Source organism: Canis lupus, chromosome 15 (assembly GCF_003254725.2).
Source record: "Canis lupus dingo isolate Sandy chromosome 15, ASM325472v2, whole genome shotgun sequence".
Lineage (NCBI taxonomy): Eukaryota > Metazoa > Chordata > Mammalia > Carnivora > Canidae > Canis > Canis lupus.
The window spans coordinates 50,037,497-50,056,366 of record NC_064257.1 but is presented as its reverse complement, the minus strand read 5'-3'; the positions used below and the strand labels follow the sequence as shown (position 1 = coordinate 50,056,366).

At 44.4% G+C, this 18,870-nt stretch overlaps 1 long non-coding RNA gene across 5 annotated transcripts in view; it reads right to left on the bottom strand.

The window, feature by feature from the left end:
* Window positions 1-769: 769 nt before the first annotated feature.
* Window positions 770-18,870, bottom strand: part of LOC112654594 (uncharacterized) — a 35,390-nt gene continuing 17,289 nt past the window's right edge. The window contains exons 4-7 of one of the 5 annotated variants that reach the window (XR_003133142.3): window positions 10,961-11,120; window positions 9,140-9,202; window positions 4,836-4,896; window positions 770-1,218 (exon numbers count right to left, since the gene is read on the bottom strand). This is a non-coding gene — a long non-coding RNA (uncharacterized LOC112654594). Of the gene's footprint in view, window positions 1,219-3,584; window positions 3,658-4,835; window positions 4,897-9,139; window positions 9,203-10,960; window positions 11,121-18,870 lie in introns of those variants that run through there. The other 4 variants (XR_004805001.1, XR_003133143.3, XR_003133141.3 and 1 more) reach the window with 4 other exon arrangements.

Sequence of the window (18,870 nt, the reverse complement as noted above, 5' to 3'; positions counted from 1 at the left end):
CACGCTATTGTGCGACCAATTTCTGGAATGTTCTCATCTTGTGGATCTGAACAACTCACCTTTCGCTCCTCCCCCAGCCCCCAGTGACCACCATTCCACTCTTAGTTCCTACAAATTCAACTACTCCAGATCCCTCATAGAGTGGAATAAGGAACAGTACAGTATGAGTCTTTTTGTTCCTTGCTGATGTCATTTAACATAATGTCCTCAAGGTTCACCCCTGCTGTAGCTTGGGTACACTTTTCAAAACCAGTGTTTGTGCCTGCTTCCTTTGATTAGGCTGGATGTAAAGTCCAGGACTATTTTTAGAGATGCTTATTTTTTCATAAGCATTCTGTTTGCATTTATGATGTGTAAAAATAATGCTTTGTTTACAACCACCCTGTTCAAATGGTTGAGGCTTGCCACAGAGCTGTACTTTTCCATTCAATTTTACTTTTTTCCATTAAAATAAAATAATCTAGTAAAACAATTGTCAATAAATAGAGAACACTATTTAAAGAAGATATTCAGTGCAGTGCATGCTTTAGAGCAGTGGTTGTCAGACTGTCCCCAGGAATCCTGGGTCCTCTGAATGCATGTCAAGGCCACCAAGGAGGTGTCTGTGAGGAATGAACTTTGACCTCAGCCCTCCAGTTTTGTTCAGAGCAGCTCTAGCTGAAAATCTCATGTTGAGGTCCTGCATAATATTTTATTTGAATAAAAAAGTTTCCATAGTGTGGAGACATTATTGTTGTCCACCAAATATTCTGATTCTTCCCCTCCCATCCCACCCCCATCAGCATTTGTAGAGTTGTAGTTCTTGACTTTCTGATGATTGGATAGAGCCATAGGACTAATTATGGCCAATGAGGGTATGATCCTGGCCTGGAACATTCAATTCCCAATGCATGACCCTCCAGACCACCTCCACTTTTGCCTTTTCTCTTTGCCGTGGTATTATGGATTGCATGTCCTCCCAAAAGTGATATTGAATCCCTAATCCTCAAGGTGATACTATTTGGTGATGGGAGTTTGAGCAATAACTAGATCATGAGGGTGGAGCCTTCATGGTGGGATTGATGCTTTTATGAGAAGAGACAAGAGAGAGCTTGTTTCTCTCTGCTCTAGGCCATGTGAGGGCACAGCAAGAAGACACCATCTATGAACCAAGAAGAGAGCTCTCGTCAGACACTGGATCTTCCAGCACATGATCTTGAAATTCCTTGGCCTCTAGAACTGTGAGGAATAAAAATTTGTTGTTTAAGTCACTCAGCTTGTGGTATTTTGTTATAGCAGCCTGTGTAGACTCAGACAAATGGCTACAATGTAGTGGCTACTCTATCAGCATGGATCCCAGGATGAGAATGAGGAGGATAACAGAGAAGAGCATTCAGCCATTTCAAACTATTCAGCATGAGCTAGGAATAATTATTTGTTATCTTTTTAAAAAAAATTATTTGTTATCTGAAGCCATTAACATTTTGGGGTTGATTTGTTACTGCAGTATAACCCAGCATGTCCTGACTGATACACATAGTTTTTGCAAGTGTGAAAATAACCATTTTGGAGCTATCTAAATGGTGATGTAGATTTAGATTTCTTCACTAACTTTTAACTCTTTTTAAACATTTCTTAATCCAGTCTCATGTTCTGTGGTTTTAGGTTGGGCTAGGGTTTATTTATGGCTTCTTCTTAGATGCTCACCTTCTACACTTGATTGTGACTCTAGGAATTTTAGGAGTTTCATCAAATAGTTAACTTTTGTAACTTTTCTGCTGCTGCAGATTTTAACTTTTCCCCCCCGGAAAGGAATCTTCTGATTACCATAGGTTTTCTCATTCAGCAGTGCTGCTAATACTTCTTCCTAATGCTCTACTCCTACCTCAGCTGTTTACATGGGGGAAACAATTACATATTCATTTCTTCTCCTGCCTCATGGCTGAGTCATATTGAGAGAGACACAGAGACAGACAGAATGAGGAGGAAGACCACAAGGAGGAAGGAGGCAAATAATAATAAGAAGGAAACAAGAAATATTTTTGGCACTTGGTTTATGTTGCTGATCTCTTTTTCTAATCAGGGGCTTCTGAGTTAGTGTTTATCAAAGTGTGGTTCTCCTACATCAGAATCACATGGTGAGCTTGTCAAAAATGCAAGCTGCTGTTCAGCACCCACCGGGGATATCAGGGTTATGCCCATGTACACCAAACTTTGACAAACACTGGTAAAAATCACTCTAAAACTCCCTGTTGGCCAAATGTAGCATCAAAAGCAGTCTTTTCTCTGTAATATTAGATGACACCATTTTTTTCAGTCCTGGCTCAGTATCCAAATTAGTTTCTGTTAAAAAAAAAATGTTGTAGTCACTAAGTTCTCAGCCTACTCCAGAACTCACTTTTTCTAATATATAGTTAAACAGAATATATCAATATTTTAAAATGGAGAAATAAAATGATACAATCACATTTTGCATTGCTTATCCTTTATATAGTTTAAAGTGTTGCATTCTTAATTTAAGGGCGACACACACCCAGACACACACACACACACCCCAAACCAAAAAAGACAACCTCAACAATTAATTGTGATGAAGCCAAGTGAGCATGAGGCAACCAGGTCCTGAGCTCCAGAATTACCATAGAAGCAGCACATTAACGTCGATCATCAATCAAATGTCCACAACTTGGCATATATTATCTCATGTAATCCTTATAGCCACTCTTTGAGGGAGGAATTATCTTGTTTATTTTACATGGAGGAGACCTAGACTCAGAGAAGTAAAGTAAGTTGCCCAAGGCCACATAGCCAGTATGTGGAAGAGCCTGACTTATATAACTTATATCCCAAGGCCACTGGCCTTCAAAAATTCAGATCCTCTACACCAAGCCATTCTCTCTTATAAGGAGCACTGAAACAGTGGAGGGAAAATTCAGGCAGAAAGGGGAAAACTGTCCCAGAGGGTATGTCCACCTAGACCAAATCACCCTTAATTTGCAAGAATGACCATAGCTTATAGCATGAAAAATACGGAAAGATTATGGTGCAGACTAGCATCATCTATGAAGAGAATTTGCTTGGTCAGGAAAAAGAAACAAACCAAACCACTTCAAATCTGGATGTTATTTCATTTGGTCAAAGTAGGTCAGAGAGTTGGGCAGAGTGATAGGTGGTTCTTTACTGGGAGCTGTGTTTGACTGAGGGAATTAAAGTAAGATGGAAAGAATACAATGATGCCACAGTGTTTCTCTTCAACTAAGTGATATTAGGAGTCTCTACTGAAGTAGGGACATTTACAGTTTCTATATGAAATGTCACCAAGACAGGTTGGCCGACAGAGAGTATCCTAGAAATAACTGCCTACAAGGGGAAAAATTCTATATGCAGTTGCATTTCTAATTCTATTTCTGCAGGACTAGGATGGGAAGTAAATAAGCTAGGAGGGTAATGTCCTCTTGTTCACTGTCATTGTCAACTGAAGGGAAAGTACACGTTCTGGTTCATTCTCCCTTCACCTGCCAGAAAGCCCGCTGGATTTTTCATAACCAGAGCTTGCTCCATATACCCATACAACCAAGCCTCGTGCATAATTTTTGTTAATATTCCTTTATTTAGATTTTAATTTAGCTGGGTGTAGAGTTCCTCACTACGTGTATATCCTCTTCAGCAAGTCGCATGCTGTGGGGATGTAATAAATGCTTATTAATAATAATGATATTTCTCTGTTGTGAGTTTTCTATCCGTATAATGAATTGTCATTGGAGGAGAAATGCTCTGCAATAATATGTGTCAACTTTTTAATGAAAACTACTATATTGAGTGTCTGCAAAGAGCTATTCCAATGTAAGTTATTAGAATACCATAGCGTTAATTTTTAGGAATTGATATATACTTATGTGGAGTGGCTTGAAAGTACCTGAGCTCCTGGAGCACGTTGAATTGCAACTTAGACATTTTGCTACTTGACATGCAGGGAGGCTTCTCCATTAGCATCAAAGGCTTCTCATGGTGTGGTTGCTTTGCTGATTGAGTCATGTAGATCACTCAAATTCGTTGTGAAGGCTTACACTTTAATCATTCTCTCACGGTAATATAATGGTAATTGGTGTCATTTAATCTACTGTGCTGTTTAATGCCCTGAGACTTCTGGGGATTTCACACAACCCATCAAATGTTAACCTACACTATTTATTTACTCCACGAAAGAAAAAAACTCCCCTTTTCCTCAGGTGCCCCAGCTTTTAAAGAACCTGCCTGAGGTAGAATGCACTCAGTTGGGTGTGGCCCCACACCAGGGAGAGGTTTTCCCTGTCTACATTCTCTTGAGCTATGTGGCTTTTGCACTTCTCCCCAGAAATTCTGTAAGTCACTAAGCTGATTCACTGAACTGATTCACTTCCCTGGGAAAATTAATTCCCGGGCCTGTGAATTTTCTGTCATTTCATATGTTAGTATTGGAGGCCTAGGTGAACCAAGCACGGCAGTGAGGCGAATTCCTCTCTAAATCAGGCACTCCTGGGACCCCACTCTAGGAAGCACAAATGATTAAAAACACAAAACAAAAGCAATGCTCAGAATTGTCAAAAAACAAAAACAAAAACAAAACGACCACGACTATGATGACAACACACCAACTTGGGGAGAGGATGTGGCTGAGGGAATGACAAGAAATCGTAGACTGCTCAGCTCCTATCTGTTCCTGAGCTGGGTATCCTTGAATTTGGTCGGCCTTCCCAAACCCCCATTGCTCCTGCAGTACAAACATGCCTGTGCGGCACCTCGTGGAAGCCAATACTGTATGTATCACCCTCCCATAGAAATAAATGACCCTAGCAGAATGGAGGACATAAACTCACCAAGCACATAAATAACCATTATGGGCAGCTCTGCATGACTGCAAGGCACTGGATCCAGAACCTGACAAAACATTAGAAAGATTTGTAAATGGTTGTGGCTGTTGAGGTGGGAACCAACAAACCACATATCTCTAGCATTTTCAAATTTATTTTATTTTTGTCAAAATGGAGTACTTGACCTTGATCTTTGCTTTCTGAATGGAAAAGAAATAAGATTTTAGCAGGCATCCCATGCCATCTGAGGTGCAGATAGGATCTTAGCGGGGATGCAATGGACCCTGGTTCTGGTAGGATTGTTGTCTTTGAAGGTGCTCCCTGTGGGTGGGGGTATGGAAGAGAAGGTGAAAATACTTTAGCTAGACATGGCTCTCAGCTTTCATGTAGACGAAAAGCAGATTGGAAAACCAGCAGCACTGGGTGGGGGTGGAGTGCAGACAGGGCAAAGGCTGGCTCTGTCTTAGGCAAATGGATTATTTCTTACATAGGTTAAGCAGATTGTTTGCTTTTTTTCTTTTGCTTCTTCCCTGCTTTTTTTTTTTGCTTCTGTGATCTGAACAGAAGCAACTGGGTACAGTCAATCTCCAGTGCACCTGCCCTCATTTTTCCTACCTACAGTCACAGCAGACCCTAGTTGTTGATCATGAATGGTACTCTTTCCCCTGAGTTCATATGTAGTCCCAGAACATTTCTTCCACATGCTCTACAGCAACCTTTGACCAACAGAGGAAGCTGGTTTTCTGGATGGAACTTACTTATTGAGTAAACCCAAAAGAGACTGTGTTTCCTAGCCACAGTTTTGCTCTAGTTCACCCCATGCTCAAAAAATATTTGTTAAGAGAATGGGCCATGACTGGTGATAGAAGCAAATAATCTTGGAGGCTGGAGGACAGGACTCTAAGATAATATTGTTGAATTCTTGATGTGCTTTATTTTATCTATTCCATTCTTTGCTCCGTTTAGTAGCAAAAACAAAACTAATATAGTTAGAAAATACACTAACAACACATATATACATTATTATTCTAAGAAACCAACAATATAAAGTTTTTAGAAATTGTGTAAGAGATTAGTTAATGTCAGCTAAAATAACACTTTTAATAACATTAAAGAAATACTTGTTTATTATAGAAAATCTAAAAAGTAGAGAAAGTAAGTAAAAGCAATTAAAAAAGTATATATAGTTCCATCCACAATAAGTATTATAGCGATTTTTACTATTTAAAATCTCTAGTGTTTTTTGGAAATAAATATATCTTTAAAATGATTTCTTTCTTTTTTTCTTTCCTCTTCTTTCTTTCTTTCTTAGCAAAATTAATATCATTCTATGCACAGTTTTGTAACCCACATTTTTTCACTTAAAAATACATGCTGAGCATCTTTTCAGATAAATGTCTACAATTTAGTGCTCGGAAATGAATTTATAGTTTTCCATCAGGATGCAATTTTCTCTTGGGGTCGAATGCTGGATAGTAACAAACCAACATCTTTCAGAAAATGCTTTTACATAAGGCATTTTAAAAAGAACTATCAAATTTTCTACTCCTCCTTCCCCATCCTCCTCCCCTCAAATAACTAAGAAGTTAAAGATTCCTGCTACCATTGAGATGACATTTAAATACTGATAGATCCATTGGAAGGAAGTTTGTGGTTGTGCGAAAAAGGGGGGCTTTCAGCTGTTCCATGAAGGAAATGAATGCTTGTTTTTCTTGGAGGTCTTTTCTGAATTAGAAAGGAGAAAGTGTCCTTTCCTCACAGGAAGCAGCATACGTGGGATCTACCAGCCTTTCAGGATGGGGACTGGCCCTGAATTTTAGGAAGTCCATCCCTGACCATAGCAGGAAGGCTGAAATAAGTGCTACCTAGAAACCACATCAAAACAGAGCCAGAGCCCTCAGAGTCTACATGTTCTACAGCAGAGTTGACAAGGCTTACTCAGGATCAATCTCCCCTGCAGGTGGCAAGAGTCTGATCTAAAAATCTTATACCACTTCTTCAATAAAGCAGAAAAGAAAAAACCTGCAGTTGGAGGATTTTGTGGAAAAGATGCTTCCAAGAAACCAGAACTAATAAATGTCAATGGACTGACTCCATTCCATGCCATGAAGCAGAGCACTGAAGCCTGTGGACATAGAATATGAATAGAGGGATCATGTCCAGGGTTTTCTTCAGCTTGGTGATTTCTCCTTTGAGGGCCAAGAGATGTCTTTAACTCTTTGCTTGATCTGACTGTTTGATTTTCCAAAGGTACCACGTCTCACACATCCGAGATTTAAGCTTTGATGTCCTTGTCTACAGGGAGGGCCATACTGAACTAACCCAGCCCCTAAAGGCAGCTGCCTATCTTGCTCAAATGATTTTTAAGAAAGGAGGTTGGTCAAAGACCCCTGGCAACCTTTCCAGTGGTTCACGACCTAAACTATTCACAGCCTTCTGCTACTGACAAATAGTCTCTGGGCCTTGTCATCAGTGAAAGAGAACACTGTCCTTTCAAAATTCTTCCTTCGTATCCTTAGTTCAAGCATCCTTGTCCTGGCAAGGGATTGCTTAATCATTGGCAACAGAAACCTACGCAAGCTAGCTAAAGACAAGATATAAAAAAATTTAAGATACAGAGATAGCTCATGGGATTCAAGGGCAGAAATATAGATGGGTCTTAGGAAGGCCAGGAATTTGTAACTTGTAAATTACAAATGTGTTTGATATGAGTGACTGAAACAAACAACCAACAAAAACCCAACAGAATAATAACCAAAAGCCAAACCATAATATTGGCTTAAATGACCAAAAGGCTTATTTTTCTCATGAAACAATTTCAAAGTAGTCAATCATTCCTGTCCTTAGGTATCCAGAGGTGGGACATTTGTCCTCATCGGTGCAAGGTGGCTGCTGCCCATCCAAGCATAGCATCTGCATCCTAGTCTGGAAGAAGAGGGAGGGGTAGAGAAGCAAAGGGCTTCTAGGAAAAAGGAATACTGTATACCTTTAACCTTTTGGAAAACTTAGCCTGGAGTTTCTACCTACTGGTGGTCACCTTGAGAGACAGATAAAAGAAAAGTCAACTGAAAGAAAGAGGACTAAGTGTGTGTGTGTGTGTGTGTGTGTGTTTTGTAGACATACTGCTACCTAGAGTACAATCTGATTCCTGCTGGTAAAGATGAGGGAAGAAGGGACATCGGGTAGCAGTTATCTCCTGCTGTGCAGCAAACTACCCCAGACATAGTGGCGTAAAACAACACCACTTTATTTTCCCTTGACTTTGTGGGACAAGGCTCAGGATGGATGGTTTGTCTCTGTTCTACAGTGTCTAGGGCTTCAGCTGGAGTGGCTCAGACCTGGGCAGGCTAGTATGGCAGGATCAGCTGAGATGGCTAGACTGGGGCTGAAGGATCTAAGACAGCCTCACTCACAGGTCCAGGGCTTACTGGGCGCTGTATGTTGCCCTTCACATAACCTGTCTCTGGCTCACAGGCTTGGATCATGCAGCAACCTAGTCCAAGCATCTTTCCATGGTGATTGGCTTCTAAGGGGATTGAAACAGAACCTACAAGGCCTCTGAAGACCTCTTCTGGAAGTCATACAGCATCAATCTCCACACCTGTGACTGATCAAAGCAAGTCAGAAAGCCAGCTGGACTTCAAGGGGAGAGCAGATAGACCTTACCTCCTGCTGGAAAAAGCAGCGTACACACCTAAGATGGGAGGAATTGTTGACAAGGTAATTGCGGACAATCTTCCTAGCTAGCCACAGGTCCTGAGGCTAACCTTTCTTCCTCCCTGTCTACCTGGCACTTGCCTCTGTTTTTTTCTGCAGATCTGTTCATTCTTCCTTAGCACCCAGTTCTAAGACAGTTGCCCTAGCATGGTGCCATCAGCCCTGGAGTCCCCTGACCTCTATGACTTCTGACTCCATAGCCAAGTAACTAGAGTTGCTAAATCCCTGTTCTCCTCTGAACCAGCACAAGGGCAGGTCAGAAATCACTGGGCAGTCCTTTTCTCTAGACCATAAATCCCAACCCCTTGAGGTATTTCATGAATGTTTTTCTATAGCTCCCTTGGGAACTAACCTTCAAGAAAAAGGCACAATCTTATAGTAGGTATTTGACAGTGGGTGGGATGTGGATGATGTTGAATCATGGCATAAAACCATTTGGAGAGCTTTTAAGAAGTAGTTCATGAAATGCAGTTTATATTTTTATCTTTAAACCCTTACGTCAATAGAAAAAACAATTTCCATCAGATTACATTGTTATCTGGTGGGTGAGAGGAGTGATTTTTTAATTCTGATGCCTCTCTACATATACATACTCTGTGGTCTGGCTCCATTCATTCTTAGGTGAGGCTCCTGTTACCAGTAAAAGCACTGTTTCCCTAAAGAGCAAGGAGACAAGCATCAAAGAGGTCATTCTCCCTGCCCAAGCCCGAGGTGGTTGAGTCCTTGGATAATCACTGCCTTTACCAAAATGCTGCACAAGTGCAGAGATCTAGGCGCCTTCCTAAGTTTGAAAATAACTGAAGCTAGAGTTCCTTTTTTTTTTTTTAAAGATTTTATTTTTATTTATTTATTCGTGAGAGACACAGAGAAAGAGGCAGAGACATGGACAGAGGGAGAAGCAGGCTCCCCACAGGGAGCCCAATGTGGGACTCTATCCCAGAATCCCAGGATCATGCTCTGGGCCAAAGGCAGACGCCCAACCACTGAGCCACCCAGGTGCTCCCCTTTTTGTTTGAAGTTAGAGTTCTTAATCTGAAGTTCAAAGAATGTGCGAGCCCCCTGAAATTATATACAAATTTTAGCATGTGTATTCATTATTCTGTAGCTGGAATTTAGCTTTCATTGGATTCCCAAAGGGGTCTATGAACAACCCCCCCCCCCCACCTGACACACACTCCACCACTAAAAGCCAAGACCTATTGAATGAATACACACCCAGAAGTTATGATGTCTGAACAATGATATGGGATTTACTGGGGACACTTTTTTTTTTCATAAAGGTCTGCTTGTTCTGTGGTGCTAATTTCTGGTATGTGAGGAATTGATGTAAAAACAATCAGCATCAGGGACCCCTGGGTGGCTCAGTGGTTGAACGTCTGCCTTTGGCTCAGGTCGTGATCCTGGGATCTTGGGATTGAGTCCCGCATTAGGCTTCCCACGGGGAGCTTGCTTCTCCCTCTGCCTGTGTCTCTCTCTGCCTCTCTCTCTCTTTGTGTGTCTCTCATGAATAAAGAAATAAAATCTTAAAAAAAAAAAAAAAAAGCAAACAATCAGCATAAGAAAGAGGTAGTTGCAAAGGGATCTGGAGTCCAGTGAAAGCATGAGGCCGGGAGAGAGGGCTCAGCATTCTTTTGCTGCTGAAACAGAGAGGAGAGGAATAGCCTGGTAATCACAGCAGCGCCTGTCTGCTTCCCTGCTTCCCTGAGGAGGGATGAGGGGTCTCACCCAGGAGCCCTCCAGCCCGGCCTCATCCGGGACATGTCTGGCCTCAGCCATTCCCCAAGAGGGGCCCTGCAGTCTTGCATAGTCCTTGGGTCCTCCTATGTCCCAGGATGTGGACTGTGAGAAGCAGGGGTTGCCGGACTGGGCCAAGGGCTTTCCTCCAGCCCTAGTGATTCCGCTTCCTCTGCCAAGCGTGGCTGGGACAAATGCCCTAATACAAGCAGAGGGGATCTGTCCTGCCAACAGTCACCACTAAGCCCTTCTGCTCAAGGTACATTCATGCTGCTCCCAGATTGCAGTTTCTCATGAGAGATCTGGGTCTCTGCTGGGTGTCCCCTGCCCTCCTTTGTTAATGCTTCTGCTACTTTATGCTCTGCATTGGAGGTCAGCTCAGATTTACTGAGGTAACCAGCACAGAACCACGAGGAAACTACCAGAAGGGAGGCTTGGGGGGGGGGGGGGAGATGCAAATGACAAAGGAGGAAACTCCTTCAGTGGAATTGGTTTTCTTCCTCCAACCACCTGCCCCTCCGTGCCTTTCCCGGAGGTCGATCTCTGAGAACTAATTTCTGCTAAGTAAATAGCAACGGCCACATCAATTTCCTGTCAGCCGCAGCAGCTTCGACGGTTCCTGTCCTTCATTCAAACACGTGAATGCTTTGCCTAAATTGCACATTTCTCATTTAGCGCACCTTGAAGCCGGCCCTGTCGCTTGCCCGCAGTCTCGGGGCCCACTGTTGATGGCATCCGTCGGCTCCACAGAGGCGCGTCGGGGCGGCGCAGAGGACACACTCGAGCACGCCCAGTGACTTCAGAATGAGAAGTCAGCTTCGGAAATTAGGCTTTTAAAATCTGAGGAACAAATGTAGAAACTTACCTGAATATATGTTAGAAAGTCACTCTTTTTTTTAAGACACGAGCCAGAAGTCTGTGGCATTTTCTAAAGGAAAGGCCACATCCTATGAGGTGAACACTTCTCGTCTGGGCTAGCTCTGGAGTTTCCACCTGACTTCTGGGGTATGCTTGGCTGGACGCCGGGGCTCTGGGGGGAGCCTCAGCAAGTCACCTGCCCCTTCAAGGCACATGTGACCCAACGGGTACAAACATGTCTGCAGCGCTTTCTTAGATCTTCCTACAGGTAGTTCTTCCAGCAAACGCCCCATGAGGTAGGTATTGAATGCTCTGTCCTTCAGAGGTAGGCACAGAGGCTCGAAGACCTGAGGGTACTTGCCCAAAGCCTCACAGCTCGGAAGGGACAGAGCCTGGCTTGTTGTCAGGCCTCCTGAACCGGGTCCAGGGTACAGCCCACTCCACTCAAGGCAGCCTCGCTCTCAGATGCCTAAAACAATCTGGAATCTACTCTTTTCTGCTAAATACTAGGGCTGGAGGAATTTCTTTCCCCACTGTCTTGTCCTTTGGCCTCGACTGGATGTACCTATTCTTTTGTCTCTTGGCCTGGAGAGGAAAAAGACAGTGATGACAGTGTTCTGAGACTTAATTAACTAATCTCTTTAACATTCGGCTGCCGTGGGCAAGAGGGCCTATGCTACAAGAGTCCCAGAGAATTCTACGCTCAGAGAATATAGCTTTTCGATGGCAAAGATCCTTTAATGCAAAGGTGGGTGGGGGAGAGGCCCTCCCCTCCAGCTGGGCGGGAGGAGAGATGGGCGTCAGGGAGCAGGGGCCCGGTGTGAGCCGGGAAGTGAGCTGGAGGGAGCCTGGAGGGAGGTGTCAGGGGAGCCCCCCTGCAGCCCCCAGGAGCAGCTCCAGCGGCGCCACATGACTGATGGGTGACCTTGGCCCGGGGGCGCCTTGTTTCCTCCTCGTGCACCACGTGGCAGTGGGGGCAGGCTGCCTCCCCCTTCCCCCCCCCCCCAGGTTTGACGTCTCAGCCTTCGCGATAAACCAGGCTAAACGAATTAGCCTGGAAAAAAAAATTAATTGAATTTTAGAGAGAGAATGTTTTGCTTATCTCGTCTTTGCTAACAAACCCGAGACAATGCCGGCGTTGTCGTGGCTTTTCTCCCTCGTCCTTTACAAGTGGCCCGCAATGTGGGCAGGAGCGTGTCCTGTGGGTCACACCCCACGTCCTGAGCCTCCCCGTTTTGCAAGGCCTCCTCGGAGTCCGCTTTTTGTTTGGCATCGAAGCCTGGGGGCTGCTTCCGTATGCTGGCCACGGGGCTTCATATCATTTCTCACCAGGACCATAATCCTGGCTCACTGATTAAGAAGCGGGGGGGCAGGACCTGGGGGGTCACCAGAGTCGGGTCCAGAACATCATGTTTGCATTAAAGTCTCCAAAGTGCCACCTTGTAGTCTCAACCTTGAACGAGCCCCCACTTTCAGGGTAGGGGAAGCAGGAGGCAGCAACTGCAGGGCTGTTTCTGTGAGGCTGAAATTTCCTTTGAGGAAGATGAAGTGATGAGGTTGAAAATAAGTGATGAGGGTTTATGCTTCGTTTATGCAGCCGGACAGTCGGGTCTCAGTGCTCAGGGTGCACTCGCTGGCTGTTATCAGCAGTGTCTGTGATGATGGTGGCCCAACCACACAGGCCACAGATGCCTCTGCTAGACACTGAGAAGCGCTGTCCCCCAGCACGGTCTCCTCAGCCTGTGCATGAATGCTCACCGAGGCACAGTGGTCCTGGGGCTCAGGAGGGGGCTGCTGTCAGCCACAGAAAGAGGCGGCCCATGCCATTGCAAAAGCTGAAACTGAGAGAGGTGCTGGTGGGGCTGGGGGCTGGAACAGCAGAATTGCTCAAAATTAGGTGGCTCTGGTTAGAGCCCCTGGCCCCCCATGCCTTCCCCGAAGGGATCACACAAGTGACAAGGGGAAATTTGGCCAGCTGCTGGCTACTGAGAAGAAGGAGCCTGGGAAAGAGGGCTGAGGCAAGAGCAGTGGGAAATGAGGTCTGTGGTTTCCTCTTTAGAAAAATCCAGCTCCGTAGCCACTGTGATTTCTTTTATGATTTGGGCAAGTAGTCTAAGGCTACTCTGATCAAGGTCAGGTCCCGGGGGAAGCTAACGGACATGTCTTACCTCCAGTGCCTTTCCTCTTCTCATTATCAAATAGGGCTTAAGAGTGTTTGTGGAAGTATTTTTGCCTCTCTTCCATTTATCCCACTTCTGGCAGAGGGAAGATTCTCTGCTGACTGGGAGTTCTAGGGACTCCGTTGCTGTTTTTTTGACTGTAGCACATTTTGTCTGAGACGAGTCAATGCCAGGTGAGATCCTGGGGAGTTCAGCTTAGAATTCTAGCCCCACATTCATCGGGGTGTCCAAGATTGAAAAGTGGGAGGGCAGACATGTGTGGGGAGGCGAGTGGGGCTTACAGGAACAGGCCCCAGGCTCCCAGGCAGGGCCCAGGAGGGCTCAGCCCTGACTATGTTTTTGTCACTGACTCACACACATGAGGAAAGACACGGGGTTCACTCTCTCTGGGTCTCCATTTTCTTGTCCATCAGAAATGTCTCCTAATCCTGGCCTGTCATCCTCATGAAGTCGTTTTAGATTGATTTTGTAAAGCTGGCAGGCAGGATTAGACCATGCCACTCGGCAGAGCTGCTAGGGAAAACTTGCTAGAAGTGATAAAGACTGTGAGGTTATGGGTCAGCCGTGGCCCATGGTGTCCAACACGTTAGCGGAGCTGTGGTCTAGGGAGTGCTAAGTTCTCTTGTTCTAGATGTGAAGGCAGGCTCAGCTTGCATCTCACGGGCTTGGATCGCTAAGCACAGTTAAACTTAACAGAGGGATTTCTATGAACCAGAAACTGTTCCAGTCTCAAAACTGTGTGACATACAAGCAATTATTCTCCCCACTTTGCGGACAAGGACACGTTGGGGCATGTTGAAACCAGGGATCTTTCCCGTATTCGGCAGTATTCAAATCAGGAAGCAGTATTCCAATCCAGGAGGTCTTGCTTTCAGAACCTGAGTGTTGTAGGGAAAGCTCTATGCAAGGGTTGGGGGACAGGAAGCACATGGGAGCGAAGCCTCAGTTCCACTGCTGACATCAATCACTTTAGGCACATCTCTTCACCGCTCTGGGCCACAGGACACCCACCGGTACAATGAGGGGTTTCACAAAGGTCCCTTCTTTCTTTAAAATTCTAGAAAGTCATAGTTTGCCTCTAGTTGGGGACAGAGTCTCCTCTAGAGCAACTGGACAGCCACCAAAACAGAAGCAGAAGAAATCCAGATGTTATCATAACTACCACAAGCATGGCTACCATCGCAACAACTAGCATTTATGGATACTCGCTAAGTGCCAGGCACTAAGCCCTTTGTAGTCCTGTCTCTTAAACAGACTTATTAGTTAAGTGCTAATTTTGCAGGTGCAACAACCACAGCCCAGAAAGGTGAATGAACTCACTCAAGGTCACATAGCTCATAAGTGATAGAGATCTGGGGCATTTCTCGCCGCCCTCTGTCCACCAAGCACACTCCCTTCCAACTTATGACTGACGCTGCAGCACACCCAAGAGCTCCAGAGAAGGTAAAGTTGGGGTTATCACTAGAACAACCTCCCTAAATGCAATTACTGCCCCCAGTTGGGGATAGATATTTGGCCTATGGAAACCTCTTTCAGGCCACCTAATGCTAAAGCTGGGTTCTGGGAAGGACAGGACAACCCTGGGACACCTGGCTTCTACCGTTAGCCACCTTGGGGAACCAGACCTTGGAAACTCATATTGGAGGGATCTGTCCCCACTTTATTCCCTTTGTATTAAATACTGAATTTAAATGTCAGCAGAGAGGTGGAAAATAAATAGGCTTTGCATTGATGGTTAATTGCAGTCCACATTTTCCAGGCAAAATTTAACTGCAGACCAGAAAACTAGTGTAGGTTCTGGGGAGCGGGGGGGCGGGGGGTGGAGAGGAAGGGCCTGGTTTCCAAGTGCTAAGAGGGATGGTGCAGAAAGTGGCGAGAAGACAACAAACATGTACTCTTTAGGTCACAGAACTGCCTCTGGGAAGCTGAGAAGAGGGAGGAGGACGAAATGCTGGAGGATCTATCCATGTCATCAGAGCCAGCAGTACGCTGTGACAGACACCCAAAGCTTGGTGGTGACGTAGTCTCAAACGTTCTTTTTCTCTGGCATCACTGACATCTTACATAGCCCAATGTGAGTTGGAGGCTGGGGGTGGGGGGGGAGGGGAGGATGGTAGGCTCTGCTCTCTGCTCCACCTAGTCATTAGGGACCCAGGCTCCTCTACCTTGTGTCTCTGGCATTACCCCCAAGGCTGGGGGCTCTTCACTGTGTCCTCTGCCTCCAGCAGGAGGAAAGAGAGATCTCATAAATAAGACAGCCTTGCTATCATTACCTGGGCAGTACACCATACTCCTTCTCATATTCCAGAGTGGGAACTAGTCCCTTAGACTCACCTAACTGCAAAAATACTAGGCTTTAGCATATTGGTGCTGCCAGGAAAATGAGAAGCAGGCTCAGTGAGCCTGTGGTATTGTTTCTGTCACATTAAACTTCTGGGTTCCCCAAAAATTGATCCCCAAGCCCTTCCTCAAATGCTAATAAAACCTACTAGGTGAAGGTCTCAAGGAAGTCCCAGGAGATTTCATCCTTTTCCTTGGCATATATCTAAGAGCACACAGAAAAGCTATTTAATGGTTTTGTGGTGGCAAACGGTGCTGTAATACAAATTCTTTTGGTTCTTCTGATCACCATATTTCTGTGGACGAAGACTGAGATCAGTCCATGCATTATGAACGTAATGGTACATTTAATATGATCTATAGCTGATGGCTGCACGTTAGCTTTTTGAGTCTGGCTACTGCATTATCAAAGCTTATGATGGTCATGTGTGCTCATCTTAAGACAGGTACGTTCAATGAGTGGTTCTCAAACATTGAGGTCTTTTAGGATTAGCTGAAAACCCTGTCAAAAATGCAGATGTTTTCCCTCCTACCACCCCAGAGATTCAGATTTGATGGGTCTGAGGTGGGACCCAGAATCTGCATTTTTAAGAACATCTGAGATAAGTCAAAGCACAGTGAGGTCCTGAGGAGTCCAGCTTGAAAATTCTAGACCAAAGATTGCAATCATTCAATGAGACCATAGTTCAGTTCCTCTTCAAGGAGATCATTTTGGAATATACTTGAACTCAGAGAACATCATACAGCTGTTATCACCTTAAAAAATAAATAAGCAGATGGGGCACCTGGGTGGCTCAGTCAGTTAAATGACCCACTCTTGAACTCAACTCAGTTCTTGATCTCAGGGTCATGAGTTCAAGCCCTGCATGAGGCTCCATGCTGGGTGTGGAGCCTACTTAAAAAATAAAAACAAACAAACAAACAAGCAGATATATAACTTGACATAATACACTTCAATGGAAAGCACTCAGTTTTGGCCACAAGTCAGACGACACGGGACCAAGTCTTAACTGTCACTAACAACTCAAACCATGTAAACTTAGCTCAGCAAAACACTTAAAAGTATACTTCCTGTTTCTTCTTCAGAGAGTGGGAGTAACAGCAGCCCCACACTTACCCTACAGAGTCATTTGGATGATCAAATACATTTAAGTAAGGTAGTGCTTTGAAAAATATAAATTTCTATAATAGCAGCAGGTAATATCAATATTAGATAAACTGAGGGAGTTATTTACACTACAAAGCAATCATTTGCCTTACAAAGAGATTCCTTAACATTCTTTAACATTTAAATGCTTGCTTACAAAAAATTAATTGGGGAATAGGGCCAGAGGAATGCACTATTAATGCATTGTTAAAATATTAAGTTAATAAATCAGAACTCAAGTTTTCTGCAATGATGGTCTAAGCCAATAGGTTGATTTTAAACATTCAATTAACATCTACCCATTGCTAAAAGCAAGGTAGAGCTCTAAATAGATCTCCTTCATAATTGTTACTAGTAAAAACAGAATTCCTCCAATTTCTTTCCAATGCCTGCTTCTCAAGAACAATTATTCAGAAAATAGCAGACAGGCTTATCCCCAACACTTGTCTTTGCTCCCACTAATCCTCATCCTGGTTCCTAAACCCACATCTCAGAGAAGCAGGACTGTGCTGTGCTGGAGAAATTGGAGAAATAGCATTAAAGGCCTCCAGTCCTTCCCCTCTGCCTTCTGCCACTAAGGCCAGGGATGCGGAAAGTAGCATTGTAGGTTGTAGCTCTGTCATTGTAGCTAAAGGTGGTGTGAGACACGGGCATCCTTAGGGGAAATGGTAAAGTGAGTATGAATGAATAGAATGAAATAGAGACCAGGAGGACTGCTGCGCTCCATCCAGTTGGGTGGTATGGCTACCTGGAGAGCTGAGCTCAGAAGAATTCTGAAACCATATCTGGGCACATCAGGAAAGACGGCCCTCATTAATTAGTGATTTCTTGGGCAAGAAGTGAGAAGGAACTACAGAGTGCCATCCTTGACTAAGACGATGGCCAAGGAATAGGGAGGGCTGGAAGAAGGGATAGATGAATAGATTTCTGACACTATATGTTGTTTTCTATTAATATTTCCCAGACCTTCATCCTCCAAATCCCATTTCCCACATTCCTCATCAAAACTACAACATGTCGTGCATGTTTATAACTTGTTTCCTTGTCCTTATCTCTCAGCTCCAATCTCTCTCCCACTATCACCTTTAATCTTGCGAACCCTTGAAAAATCCCCTCTGGCCCTTAGAGATATCTTCTGTTCTTTTCTTTCATCTCAAAGTTCACAGTCTGTGATAGTAGGTAAGGTGTTTGTTAACTGGTTTAATTTTTATTTCATTTACTGTACATTGACTATACATGACTCACCAGTTTTCCAGGCCAGATTTTGTCATCCTTGGGTAGCGAGGCCCAAGAGGGCAGGAATCTTGCCGAGTGGTGTTCTCTGTACAGCACTTTGCTGTGGATCTCTGTCCAGGTCCCTGTTTTAGTATTGAGGCACTCATTTTCCCAGAATCTGGCAGTGTTGGCAGCTGACAAGTCTTAGCTCCCTGATGGAGGGTGCCAGCTTCTCTACACACCCATTGGCTATGATGGTGGCTTGGATAAAGAGACTGACATGGATTCTAGCCCATTCTCTTGGGTTCCAGCATAGCCTCATAGGTTCCAGTTTGTCCTACTCCCCCCACTTCACTTTCATCTTCTATTCTGACCACCTGTCTTGCAGACTTCAGGCTCCAACCCCAGACACAGAAACAACAGTTTCACAGAAACAGTGTAATCAGCTCCCATGATAGCATAAAGCCAGATCCCTTTAATAAATGAGTAAATATCATATCATATCATCTTGTTTCTTTTTTTCATAATTAAATCAGCTACAAATGCTATCTATCATTCATCCCTCCATCCTTCCATCCACCTATTTATCATAGTGGTTCTCCTTCTTGATCAAACTCTGATTGATGCAGCCACCTTCTGAAGTTGCCCTCAGGGGAAGGGGGTTGCTGAGACCAAGACAACACCCTGTCTTCCACATTGAATGATGAGTTAATATGGGGATATAAAGGCCCAGCCCTCTTGCTTCCAGGTGGGACAACTCAGAGGGTCTTTCCAGCTCTTGCACTCACTGTGGGGCTGGCTGAGGTCTATTACCACTGTACCACTGTTCAGTGCCTCCATCTATCGAACC